Source organism: Octodon degus, unplaced genomic scaffold (genome assembly GCF_000260255.1).
Source record: "Octodon degus isolate 3935 unplaced genomic scaffold, OctDeg1.0 scaffold00129, whole genome shotgun sequence".
NCBI lineage: Eukaryota > Metazoa > Chordata > Mammalia > Rodentia > Octodontidae > Octodon > Octodon degus.
The window spans coordinates 2949764-2963061 of record NW_004524705.1 but is presented as its reverse complement, the minus strand read 5'-3'; the positions used below and the strand labels follow the sequence as shown (position 1 = coordinate 2963061).

The window sequence follows — 13298 nt, the reverse complement described above, 5'->3', positions numbered from 1 at the left end:
TTTTTTTTTTTTCAGAACCAGGGATTGAACTCAAGCCCTTGCGCTTGCCAGGTAAGTTCTTATTCTACTGAGCCATCTTCCTGGCCCCCTTCAATCTCTTTTCTAAAGACCTCCCAGATACATTAAGTAGTGAAACTATAGCAATTATATTTAAATAATTCAAGATAAAGTCAAAGAAAATATTTGCATGCATTTTTTAGTATCTGTAATCAAAGGTGATCTCTGCTTTTCTCCTTTCCTTGTTTTAATTATCCACACAGAATTTCATAATTTCTTATATCTTTTGGTAAAGAGAGGGATTTTACATTTTTAGCATGTTTTCAGTTAGATTCTCTGGTTCTGGTTCAGATCTCACCTCCGGCTGCCACAGCTTTGCACTGCCATCTTTACCAATTGCAGCCCTGCCTATTTAATTGCAAATTACTTTAGATTAAGGCTGGACAGTATGCACATTTAGGGTGCTGTGAGTATTACCTATGAAGACAAGCCAGAGAGCCAAAACTGTTATCAGATTGTGGATATTAACAGAATACCTGGATGTTAGTGACTGATAACATAATTTGGCCCACTCATTAGTTCTTTTTCTTATTTATTTATTTGATACAGGGTCTCGCTATGTAGCTCAGACTAGTAGTGATCCTCCTGTCTCAGCCTCTCTTGCACTGGGATTACAGGTATGCACCAACACGTCTGTATTTCTAGGGGCTGGAACAGCATGCAGTACCAGGGATTGAACCTCAGTCCTTGTGCTTGCCAGGCAGACACTTAGAGCACCGAGCTATTTCCCTGGCCTTGAGTGGTTATTTTTCGCAGAAATTTCTCCACTTTTTGAAGTTCTGATACATCACTTTTGGAGAAACAGAAAATGTGTTAAATATTGTCTCTAACTTTTATTATTGCAAAAACTTAAATATCAGGTCTTACTTTCGCCTTAATAAACTAAACTAATTATTGATATGTTTTATAGTAATGTCTGAGAGAAAATTTTTGAGTTGCATTTAGTTGATGTCAGGTTTTGTCAGAGGGTTGGGGAATAGATCAGGAGAGGACTTAGAAAAGCAACTGAATAGCTTGGCATTTCCCTCCGCATCAAGCTGTTTCTTTCTTTCTTTCTTTCTTTTTTTTTTGTGGAACCGGGGATTGAACTCAGATCCTTGCGTTTGCCAGTCAAGCGCTTATCCTACTGAGCCATCTCCCCGGCCCCTCAAGCTGTTTCTAACCTCGGGTTTAACCAGAAATCAAGAGTCCCTTGCTAGGTGCTGCCTCTGCCTTCAAATTAGGTTTTGAAACAGGAGTGTTGTGGGGGCACCATGGCCTGGGGCAGGTGGGACATCCCTGCTCACGCTTCCAACCTCTGCTGGCCCCTGAGCCTACACACAGACCTCTGCTAAGGCCTTGCTGCTCGTGACAGCAGCTCACACATGGATCTTGAAGATGAAAGCTAAAGAGCTCTACTGGGATTCCCTGAGAGATCCTGTTCTTTGCCTCTCTGTCCTACAAAACATTCTTTGCACAAAAAATCTCCTGCTGAAGATCTGATAAGGTGTCAAGAACCTCAGTAGTCAGCCTAAGTCTCTTGCTGCTAATTGAATCCCCAAAAATATGGGCCAGCAAATGAAATTTTGCATTACACTTATAACTTATAGGTACCAAATGGTCACATGCACATTGTCCTGCCCACAGTCGTTTTAGCATTGGTGGGAAATGCCAGAGCTCAGCTGCTTACTTGGCCCGTGCTGTGGGCCTGCTCACGTCCCCTGCTCCTCGGCATCCAGGCTGCGCTGGCTGCCCTGCTCTCAGCAGCCAGGACAGAGCTGCACTCTCTCCTCCTGACCCAGAGCACTCAGCTGCAGACCTGGGGAGGACCACAGGGATTCACTGATTCAGGCTCTACAAACTCATGTGCTCATGGAACGCAAAGAAAAAAATTAGACCCAAATGGAAACATTCTGATTGTCAATATTCTGTGCTCTCTATGCCAATATGGATCATACCTTCCTAGTGTTGGCTCCTAAGATACAGGGATAGCTGTAATTGTAGCCTATTGGGTGAACGCAACGCTACACTCTTGAAATCTCAAGCACGAGGACAAAGCTATGTCCATTCCCCGCCCTGCGGACCATGGACAGCAGCCTCGCACCAACACCTATGTTGGGGACCCACCACATGCCAAGCCACAACAAAAGATTCTGCAAACGAAGGGTACACTCTTGTAGCAGCAAGCCCAGCAAACAAAACCTTTTTATTGTCCATGCCACAATACACGCAGGTGGCAGGTAGGAATAAAGACTGCACTGTTTTTCTAAGCTCTGGGGAACAGGAAGTAATACTCAGTGGGATCTTTATTTCACTTCAGTGCTGGGATGGACCGAACATTCAATAAGTGTGTGTGTGTGTGTGTGTGTGTGTGTGTGTGTGTATTTATTCATTTATTTATTTATTTTGCAGAACTGGGGATCGAACTCTGTACCTTGAGCTTGCCAGGGAAGCGCTTATTCCACTGAGCCATCTCCCTGGCCCCAAATGTAATTGTGATTTTTTTCAATTTTTTATTTCTTTTAATTAATTTATTTTTTGTGGTACCAGAGTTTGAACTCAGGACTTTGCACTGGCCAGGCAAGCACTTATTCCACCGAGTTAACTCCCCAGCCCTAGTAAATATATGTTTAAGGGGTAGAAATGTTGGGCTTCAGATAAGTCCTTGGCCACAGCCTCTGGGTATGCTCATCACGGTACCACAGATGTGGATTATCTTGTTCTCGTATCCCTAGTCTTACCTTGGCCCACGATTTGTCCTGTGCCAACTGATTATTTCTCTTTTTAGTAAATCACAAGCCCAACAATGGTGAGAGGACTTCCATGGTCTCCAAGTCAAAGCGAAGAGCTGCTCAGGCAGAGGAGGCCGCGAGCTCAAAGGGGGCGCTTCGGCTGCGTCACACACATCCTCGTCCCCTCCCGAATGTCCTCTTCTTCCTTTGTCCTGTCCCTTCTCCCTTATCTCCTCTCTTGCATGACTAGTAAAAATACCAATTTCTGTGTCAACAATAAGTTAATCAGTTTTGCATTAAAAGTCCTAAAATTGCAAGTGAGGGGACCGAAGCCTGCACCCCAGCTCTCACATCTGGGCTCCAAGAGTACGGCCCGGTGAGGAAGGCAAGATATGGGAAGCCACCAAAGGCGAGGGAAGCACAGGGCCTTGTTGTGACTGGCAGAGAGACAGCTGGAGGGGGTTACTGCAGCCTGTGTCTGGTTTGTGCAAACAGCCAAGACACTCACATTTAGGAGAGATTTCACTTGGCATCTCGCCATGGTTATTTGGGGCCAGATCATATTAGCCCTTTTGATCAGAGTAAGTTAGTTCCCTGCAGAAATAATACCTGCAAAGGAGTCTTCCTAGCTGTCTGCTCCACAGATGCTGGAGGGGATGAGCCAGTCTCCTTCAGGACTCCAGCAGCCTCCTGTCGCCTCTGCTTCCCTCTACCCTGAGTGTGCGGGTTTGGACCTGTCCACGTTCATAGCAGCAGGGTGAAACATACAAGCAGTTCTCTCTCTCTCTCTCTCTCTCTCTCTCTCTCTCTCTCTCTCTCTCTCTCTGTATTTTAGGGAAGAGTCTACAGGGCATTCAGGGTCTCACTACTAGATTGGACTCATAGTGATTCTCCTGTTTAAAGCCTCTCAGGAGCTGGGATTGTAGGCGTGCATTACCATGCCCAGTCTCAACTGCCATCTCAGTGCATCCCAGGGGCAGGGCCAGCACAGCAGGCCCAGGGATCAAGTCCTTGGTCCCTGCACCTGCTTGCAGGTGCCTTAATCCACTAAGCTAGTTGGCTGGCCCATGCAGTTCTTTTTTTTTTTTTTTTTTTTTTTTCAGTACTGGGGATTGAACACAGGACCTTACACTTGCCAGGCAAGTGCTTATTCTATTGAGCTGTCTCCCCAGCCCCTATGCTATAATGTTATGTGTGTTTTTTTCGATTTTGTTTTTGCGGTACCAGAGATTGAACTCAGGACCTTGAGCTTGCCAGGCAAGCGCTTATTCTGCTGAGCTATCCCCCCAGCCCCCATGCAGTTCTTAACATTGTAAATAAAATAGTGTGAATGTAATCTTGCCTTTATTTTAATAGTTATATTCAAATATAATTTTTTAAGTGATCTTTCCTGACCATAAAATAGTTGACAACCAAGAAAGTTGTCCCAGTCTCAACGAGTCGCCTGCTCCCTCAGTCTTTGAGCCTGGAGCTTGTGCAGTACACAGCGAGCCAATCCAGAAAGGGTTACTCTTGGGAAAATGTTACAAAAGCTGCGATTTATTTTGAAAGGTCAGGCTGAGGTTACGTGTCTTTGCACTGGGAGAAACAGGTTGATCCAGTAAGCACACAATGCCCTGAAATCAGTGTTTGAAACAAAAATCCTGCCATTTCCAAGTCTCGTATTTTGAGAGTTAAAAATTCTTCATCATGGGGCCAGGGAGATGGCTCAGTAGAATAAGTGCTTCCCTGGCAAGCACAAGGGCCTGAGTTCAATCCCCGGTTCCGCCCCATCTAAGTACATCAGTTTTTCTTTAAAAATAAAATTAACTTGATTTTTTTAAAGCTAGGTAAATGGGGTTTTCCTCTAAGAAAAGAAACTAGTTCGACATGCCCCCTGCACCCTTTGGTTCGCTTGCGCGCTCGCTGTGACGCCCTGCCATCTATTCCGCGCTAAAGCAGCTACCTTCAGGTCTTCCCGCGTTGATTTTCTCCTGTCTGCTTTCCTTGAAGCACTTAGCAGGAAGCACACGCTTATCCATTAACGTGCCTCTTCTTTCTCGGAGTCTTCCAGTGCTATTCTAAAGGAACAGCCCAGCTGCCTCTGCCTCGGAGGCTTCCGGGTACGGATGAGGGTTGTCTGAGGCATACTCTCTGGGGTTAAGGCCCAGCGTTTTGCATTTGCACCAAACTCAGCAGGAGATGCACACTACATTTTGCACCTTCTCCTGAAGTGAAAAATGCACCTTCCAGGGAACAGCCGCTTTAATGACAAGTGAGGATGGCTGGGAACTCTGAGCTTTCTGGCCAAGGAAACCCAATCATAGTTCAAGTAAAAAATTTGTGAATTTATGTAGTTAAATGCATGTATTTCTCATAGTGACTGTGAGGAACTCGTCACGTTGGTAATCTACCAGCAGCACTGGCTGGGTATTATCGGAGCTATGCTTAGCCCAAGGGACCTCTGCTTTTCCTCACATAGTCTAAACCTGGCCTGGGTTACGTGGTTGCATCCCATCCCCACAGACCTCCGGCTCATGTGCATGCATCCCCGCAGAGGATTCTCTCTCCCAGAACCGGGAGCCACCGAGCCCGCAACACTCTGACCCCAGGACTGTTCTAGGTGCCTTATTTTACAGTGGACTAAGAGCCTGCCTAGGCAAGTGCAGAAACTGGGGTTTGATTCTTGCTGTCAGAGGCCATGCTGGCCCCGCCCCCGGGCATGCTGAACTGGCCACAGAGACTGGGCGTGGTGGCACACACCTGTAATCCCAGTGCTGGGGAGGCTGAACACAGGAGGATCACTATGAGGCTGAGCTGCATAGTGAGACCATGTACCAAATACACAAATTAAAAGAAGAAAAAAGAAAAAGAAAAAGACAAAAACGTGTGATGGCCAAACAGCAACACTCGGCACGTGGCATTAGCGTGGATGATGGCAGAGCTGCGCTCAGGGCTCAGAGCCGCCAACAGGGCAGAAGGGGCCTGCGGCTAGGGAACAGCCCAGCACCTTTCTGGAGGCCCAGGAAGCCTGGTGTGTGTTGATGGGAAGAGGCTTCTGCCAGAACTGCTGCAAGAGAGGGCCGCGGGCAAGACAGTCCTCTGTGGGGCAGCAGAGGGCACGGGACAGCAGGACACGGAGTGAGGCAGGGGACTCAGGAGTGAAGTGCCAGGTAAGATCAGACACGACCTCGGCCTCCCCCAGCCCCCAGCCGGTGCAGTCTGCTGAAAGAGAAATGCAAGGAGGCACTTTGTCTCTGGATTCAATCAACAAACCAGAGAAGTGGCAAGGGGACAGGGCAGAGGTCCCGTGTGCAGTGTCACTGGGACCCACTCGAGTGAGGGCTGCTGACCAGTCCTGCCCACTCTCCTGGGGCTGCCTTGTGCTCAGATATGAATGGAAAGGCCACGGTTGCCATGCAGGAGAAAAGCCTGCAAGAGCAGAGAGCTCAAACTAGCAAGCGAAAGAGTGATTCTAGAGGCAACAGCTAATTCTGAGTGGAGTGGGGAAACGTCCTCCTGATGAGTACAAGCGAGATGAGGGAAGATTCCGCATTCACTGAGCAAAACCAGAGTGCTGCAAAAAAGGGGCAGGCAGAGAGCAGAAGGGTCTCTGTAGCCTGCACATTTGTGAAAGGAAAGCAAAAAGAATGGCTAAAAGAGGTATGATGGTCTTTTTGTTGTTTTTGTTTCATTTTTTGAGAGAGGATCTCATTTTGTAGGCCAGGCTGGCCTAGTGCTCACAGCGTTCCTCTTGCCTCAGCCTCCTGGATGCTAGAACTACAAGTGTGTGAACTACACCCGTCCTAAAAGAGTTTATTGATCAGCCTACAATAAAGATAAAAATGTTGGGAGGACAGAAAACATGAAATAAATGTTAAGATATCTATTAATGTATGCTCATTCAGAGTCAACACTGCACTTGTAGGAATTTTAAACAAAGAGTAGAGAAAACAGGGGCGATGAAATAAAAAACCATTTTCATGGAGTATGCAGATGTCTAAACCCTCAAGGGCTGGGGAGATAGCTCAGTTGAATAAATACTTGCCTGGCAAGTGCAAGGGCCTGAGTTCAATCCCCGGTTCCAAAAAAATGAAATAAAATAAAAAAATAAAGCCTTGCTTAGCACATGGGGCAGTAAGCCCTGCTCACACTGTCACTGTCCCCACTGCCTTAAAATTTCAGAGCTCCAACAAAAACGTTATCGTCGCAGTTTCCCGTGGAAAGGTGCAGATAACAATGAAGCAGCCGGTGCGAGTTTGCCGTCTATTGGAGAATTTAGAAAGCCAGCGATAAGAAGCAGTGCCTTCAAAGTTTTGAGTGAAGTGTACTTTTCACATAAACAAGTTTTTTCACTCACCCTTCTTCTAAGAAAGTAGCCACACGCTTTGAAGAAGTATACTTTACAGGATGTTCAAAAACCTAAAGGCCCGGAATGCTACTTCTGTTTCCATTTCTTAGGATAGTGCAGGCGACTATGTTGCAGCCCAGTGAGACAGGAGCTGAAGACAGCAAAAGGTGAGACCCAGGAAGCAGACGGTCTGCCCAGGAGCGGACAGAGCTGGACAAGGAGACTGGAACCCGTGGGGCCGGGAGAGAAAACTTCGGGCGGCATCCAGGAAGTAGACCTGGTACTGTTCTCAGGAGAGACTGGAAAGGAGCCACGCAAGGGAAGAAGAAAGGGTCTAGGAATTCCTAGCTAGCAAATGCACCAAGGAGAGGCGAATTGTAATAATAGTGTACTACTCGATGGCAGTGGATGCTGCTTGTGTTGTCGCTGAATGTAAACAGTGATTAATGGCTTTCCACCTTAATAGACCACCTAAAGAGACTGTGCGGAATTGTTTAGATCACAGGCTCCACAGATGCTGCTTGCTGGGTGAGTCAGAAACTTGCTTAATTTCTGTTACAGAATTGCCTTTCTGTTAGATGAGAATAATAATACTCACCTATTTTATAGTCTATGGTGGAGCTGAGATGACTTATTTTATGCAAATGACTCAGAACAGGGCTTGTACACAGTCAATCCTCACTAGGTGTCGGCTAACCCAAGAACAAACCACACCTAAAAATACAAGGCCCATTGACAGGGAGCACAAATGCGATGTTCTCCACCTTGGTGGTGCGCGGACACAGTGGAAATGCCTGAATGTGCCCAAGAATCATGCAGCAAACGGTACGAGCACTAGCAGTACAATCCTCTTAGCTATCTCTGTGTGTGCCTATATTTTCCCCCTATGTTACATGTCTCTCTCTGGAAATCTGAGCAACTACTTTGAAGAGGACAAAATGCAATATAATAACCATTGATCATTTCCTATTCCCTTGCTTTGAAACTTTGTCTCGCTTTTATTGTTTCTTAAACATTCTCTTTAAAATAAAAAGCAATCATGAATTAGTATCTAGAGATACTGTGTATAGTTAACAGAAAACAGAATAACAAAGGCAACTGAGGGAAAAACAAAAATGAACACCACAGACATGTAAATGAGCTAAATCGGATGCATCATGGCGCGAAGTCAGCAGTATATCAGGCCTAGAGGAGGTAACAACCCGAAATCTACCATGTAAGTTCATAGTGATGAGAACAAAAGAGAAATAAAAGCTATTTCTCTGAGGACCTGGAAGGTGATGGTGTGCTTTCAGGGTTTTCTTTCCTAGAAACGTGATCTTTTTTAAAAAATAATTTTATTGAGAAACAAATAGCAATGAGACAGTTTCAAAGCCAATCAGTAGGACAGTTTCAATAATAAATACATTGCACATTGTTGTCTCAGTGGTTATTCATTGTACAAGATGCAGACATGACATCTCATCCACAAACACTATTAGAACAAATCTTCATATTCATTGAATTAAGAGAATGTAGCTGTATATCTATCCTATTTTGAATATACAGATACAAAATGGTCATTCATTTGTATCCCCTTTTTTTTTGTCAGAGAAGGGTATTCCGTCATCATTTAAATATTGTAGGTGCATGAATTCAGCAAAATATTCCAATATAGTCCAATGGTCCATAATAGTAGTGAGTCATCCACTGGAAACTTGATCTTTATTCTAAATTTTTACTGAAAACACGGTAGAGATGGCGGGTCACATGGGCAATCTTTTTCGAAATTCAGAACATGTCAAATGTTCCTTAAGACAACAATATTTGGTGAAGTTCATCAATTTTTCTTAATGTGTACCACATAGAACATGTATTTTCTTTTCTTTTTGGCTGTTTGATTTCTTTTATTCCTCGGTCAGAATCTAAGACCTTCCACCTTCTAATATCACTTAGTTGTTTGCTTAGGCTTGAAGTGTCAGTGGTGAAGACACTAGCTGTCAAATCTAAGCAGCCTTCTGGAAGTGGAGGGAAGCCCAGCCTGCAGTTCGGTGGTGAGTCATACTCTTCCTGTGTAAGTATTTCAACTGGTTGCTTTAGAAGTTGAAAATCGAATGAGAATTAAGATTTAGAAGTTAGCTGCCTATTGAACATCTCGTTTCTCTCCTGTCTCTTTTCTAAGTGCTACAGGAAGTCTCATGAAATTTCTAGCTTTAAGACAAGACATGGTATAAAATATAGAAGTGGGGTAGCTTGGGAAACACCTTCGTAAGTGGTTTATGTCCCACTGTCTTTACAGGGACATGAGATGTCCCCGATTTCTCTACCTTTTTTGTCTATCATTTTAGCATTTTCATGCTAAAAGACGCATCCGCCTTCAGCAGAAGGCTTCAAGGCCTCCCTGTGGGAGTATCTCTGTGGTTACAGCTACTCCCAAGGCCACTGGGTGCCCTGCTGGGTCCGGTGGGTCTGCAGTAGCAGACTCGGGCTGAGGAGCAAGCCGCGGAGGAGCCCAGCAGCACCTGCAGAAAAGAAGAGCAAGGAGGGAAAGTGACCAAGACCACACGGAGGAGACCAGGACACAGGCTACTTACATGAATGGGGTGGGAGAAAAGGTGAGATTTCCTAGGCTTTGGAGGACATTGGAGGACTTTTGCTGTGGGAGAAATAAAGGGTTGCTGCAAAGTTGTAAGCGGGAGAATATGAAGCTTTAAAAAGATCATTCTGACCACCTATGAGTGGTTTCTCTGGTATAAGAGGAAAGGAAGGAGTCCACATAAGATGGTTACGGGTCAGCTTGTAAACGACGGCACAGAAAGTGGTGGTGAAAGCAAAGAGAGCTGAGACACTGGATCTGATCTGCAGATCTGACAAACAGGACATGCTGCCCACCTGGATGGTGGCATGAAGAGGGAGAAGGAGTCAAGAGCGACTCTATGGTCACGACCAGAGGGACTGGAAGAGTGACACTGCCCTTCGCAGTCTTGGAAATGTGTTGGGTCAGCAGAGAGACGGTAGGAGTTCATTTAATCTGCACCAGGCTTGAGAACCCGGCCACATATGCAAGCAGAAGCTGAGACGAGTGGCCAAGATAAACTTCTAATTTTTAAAATATTCATTCCCAAAATTGGTTTCATGAAGACTGAATATCACAAGATAAATTACTAGCCTGGTGATCATTTTGGGTCTTACATATAAAAATACTATAACAGACCTCCTGTGTTTTGTTGTTGTTTTGAATGACAAGAACATTTCTAAAAGGCTCGTCAAAATAAAATGTGACAGTGAATATCTAAGATAAAATCTTTTACCCCTGTCCCCACAATTGGCATCAGTGAGCTCCAGAAGCCCAAGGGCCCCTCCTATCAGACCATCTCATAATTATTGTTATTATAAAGCATGTTGTGTCAAAATTTGTCAGGCATTTTCACGAAGCATATTTTCTACTTGACTTGCCCTTAAGCATTCAGACATCTATTTCTCCCTGAAGTCACCTGTAAAGAGAGATTAGATGATTCTTAAGGGTTTGATTTTACTCAGGCGTGCTGGCAAGCACAAGCAATAAATCCTTGGGAAAGTTCCAAATTTTGGTTGTTCTTTGTCTGAGCAAGTTGGATGCACTGCGAAAACAAGTTTTAAAAGGCAGGCTTTCATTTACTCATTTTTCTCATTACTGAAAAATTTGCAGTTATTTCATTGCTGTTTTGCACAGAGGGGAATCAATAGCAGAGTTGGCCCACTGGGCAGATGACAGCCAGAGCCCGGGTATCCTGGGAGTGTCCCCAGCAGGACTGGCAGCCCCTTACTCCCCTGTCTCCCCCCACCTCCCTTCTTTTTTTATTTCAGAAATTAATTCTGCTCTGAGTTCCTCTCTACCTTTCTGCTGTTGTTTCTTTACTTGTGACACTGTTAATTCATACATTTCAGTGGAGCTAGTGTCCTCTGCACTTGTTCTGGGTGGGCATTGGGTTTCCCCAATATGTTTCTGTATTAGATTCTTTGCTTCAGATTCTATGAATTCAGAGATTTCTTTTTTTATTTCAGAAATTAATTCTGCTCTGAGTTCCTCTCTACCTTTCTGCTGTTGTTTCTTTACTTGCGACACTGTTAATTCATACATTTCAGTGGAGCTAGTGTCCTTTGCACTTGTTATGGGTGGGCTTGAGGCCTGAGATTGCATTTTGCTCCTTGTCTTTATCATTTCATATAGCACTGACCTCTGACCTTTGGTGTAGAGCTTTGGTGCAGTTATAACCTTAGCATCTACTGAAATTCGGGTGCAGTTCTATTAAGTTTGAGTTTATCCAGTTATGCCTGGCTTGGGTCTAACTGTTGTATTCAGCTCCTTCCTGCTGCAGCCCTTGCAAGTGAACCTGTTGTGCCCCTCTGTTGTGACCCTGGCCCAAGGAGCACAGAAGCTCTCCCACACACTAGACAGGCCTGGGTTTGGGCTGGATCTGGGGGTCCTGAGAGAGTTGCAGAAGTTCTCACTCACTCTGCAGGCTTGGGGGCAGGGGCTCCGGAGGGTTGCAGGGCTCCCAATGGCACGGTAGAGGGTCTCACGCACGTGCCTGATTTTCGGTCTGGAGGGGTCCTGTGGGCACAGGGAAGCCAGAAGCTCTGCCACACGCTTGCTGGGCCTGGGCTGGGCTGGATCTCCCCACCTCCCTCCTGAAGGACGCCATCCCCTCTTGGGTCTTCCCCACCATTCTGGATGAGCATGGCCCTGATACCCAAGTGAGAAGAGCTGCTCCTCTTCCCCACTGCGGAACACACAGGTGTTTGCTGCCCCTGCTGCTGAAGTCCTGCTGCTTTCTACCTCCTTGCACCACATTCAGCACTCCTGCCCTGCCTTCTCACGTGGGTGGAAATTTCCAGATAAATCTGTATGCTAACCAGCTGATGAAATCTCACATATCCTGGGCTCTGTGGAATTCCATTCCTCGCACTCCATATTCTCCTGCTGACAGAGCTCAGTTGCTGCTGGCAAAAGTGGGGATGTGGAATAAACGGATTAGGAGATACGCATTCCTGGATGCAACATAATCTAAGTGAACAGTCTCTCTGCTGTAGCTGTGAAGGAAGTGATGGACGATTCAATTTGTTCAACGCATAGAAAATTCAAGGGCAAATAAGCATGCAATGTAGACAGCCCTTTGCTTCTATAACGTCTTCAATGACTCAGTTTAAGAGCTGGGGATTTATTGGGGGAAAAGAAGCAGAGGTAGCCACTGAGAATTCCTCAGCTGAATAGTAACATCTAAACATAAAAATATACTGACCTAGGATGCCCTCGCCCTTTCCCGGATATGATCTTGCCTGGCTAATATTACTTTGTCACAGGTTGTTCCCTGGCACCTGGGCACCTGGCGTACAGGAAGCTCTCACGAGTGCACAAAGCCTGCGTGGCCAAGGAGTGGCTGAATGGCCCTCCAGCAGGCCCACGGTGGTCTCTTGTGCAGCAGGACACACTGTCGCCACTATTCATGAGAAGGTGGACACTGGGGAAAGAAAGCAGCGAGTGTGCTGAGGTCACTGCCTTGCTCTGTCATGCAACGCGCCTTTCACCCTCTGAAACAGGGCAAAAGAGGGCGGGGAGAAAATGGTCTTGCTAGTGAGGTGAGTCCTCAAAGCTAGGGTGGCTCCAGTGTTTCTGTTCTGTGTTAAATGCAAAATCATTTGTCAGATTTATCCACTGACTGTCAAAAGTTCCACCCTTTCTAGTAATTTATAACCAGAGGAAATTCCTGGGAGATGCTCGAAAATTTCCTTTATCTACTGTTGGATGAGCCACGCGCTACACGATGCTTACATAACCTTTAGTGTAAAGTTTGAAGAAATAAAAAGTGACTCAAATGGAAGTTTTATGAGACTTCTGCAGGGTGGGTTTCAGGATGATGTTTTGATTTTGCGCTGAAATCATAGCTTATTTTCAGCATTGGTTCTGTGAAAGATTTATTTTCAGCTCATCATACACAATGGAAGGAGTTGAGTGTGCTTCTCTAAACAACTTTCAACTTCCTTGAGGAGCTGGGGCCGACCACCCAACAAAGAGGGAAAAAGTTCCGTTTTATAGCATGACATTTCATAGTTAAAAAGACCCTCAATTATCATCGAGCACATACAAATAAGCCTGTTTTCCTTACATGTCTACAGGAAGAAAAAGCTGGACTTGGGAGTGAGTGTGGGGGAGGGGAGCCCAGCACGCCTGTGTGCACTCC

At 45.6% G+C, this 13298-nt stretch overlaps 1 long non-coding RNA gene across 1 annotated transcript in view; it reads right to left on the bottom strand.

Moving 5' to 3' along the window:
- Positions 1-7567, bottom strand: part of LOC111812556 — a 17306-nt gene extending 9739 nt beyond the window's left edge. The window contains exons 1-2 of the long non-coding RNA XR_002818042.1: positions 7557-7567; positions 425-436 (exon numbers count right to left, since the gene is read on the bottom strand). This is a non-coding gene — a long non-coding RNA (uncharacterized LOC111812556). The remainder of the gene's footprint in view (positions 1-424; positions 437-7556) is intronic.
- Between the last annotated feature and the right edge of the window lie 5731 nt (positions 7568-13298).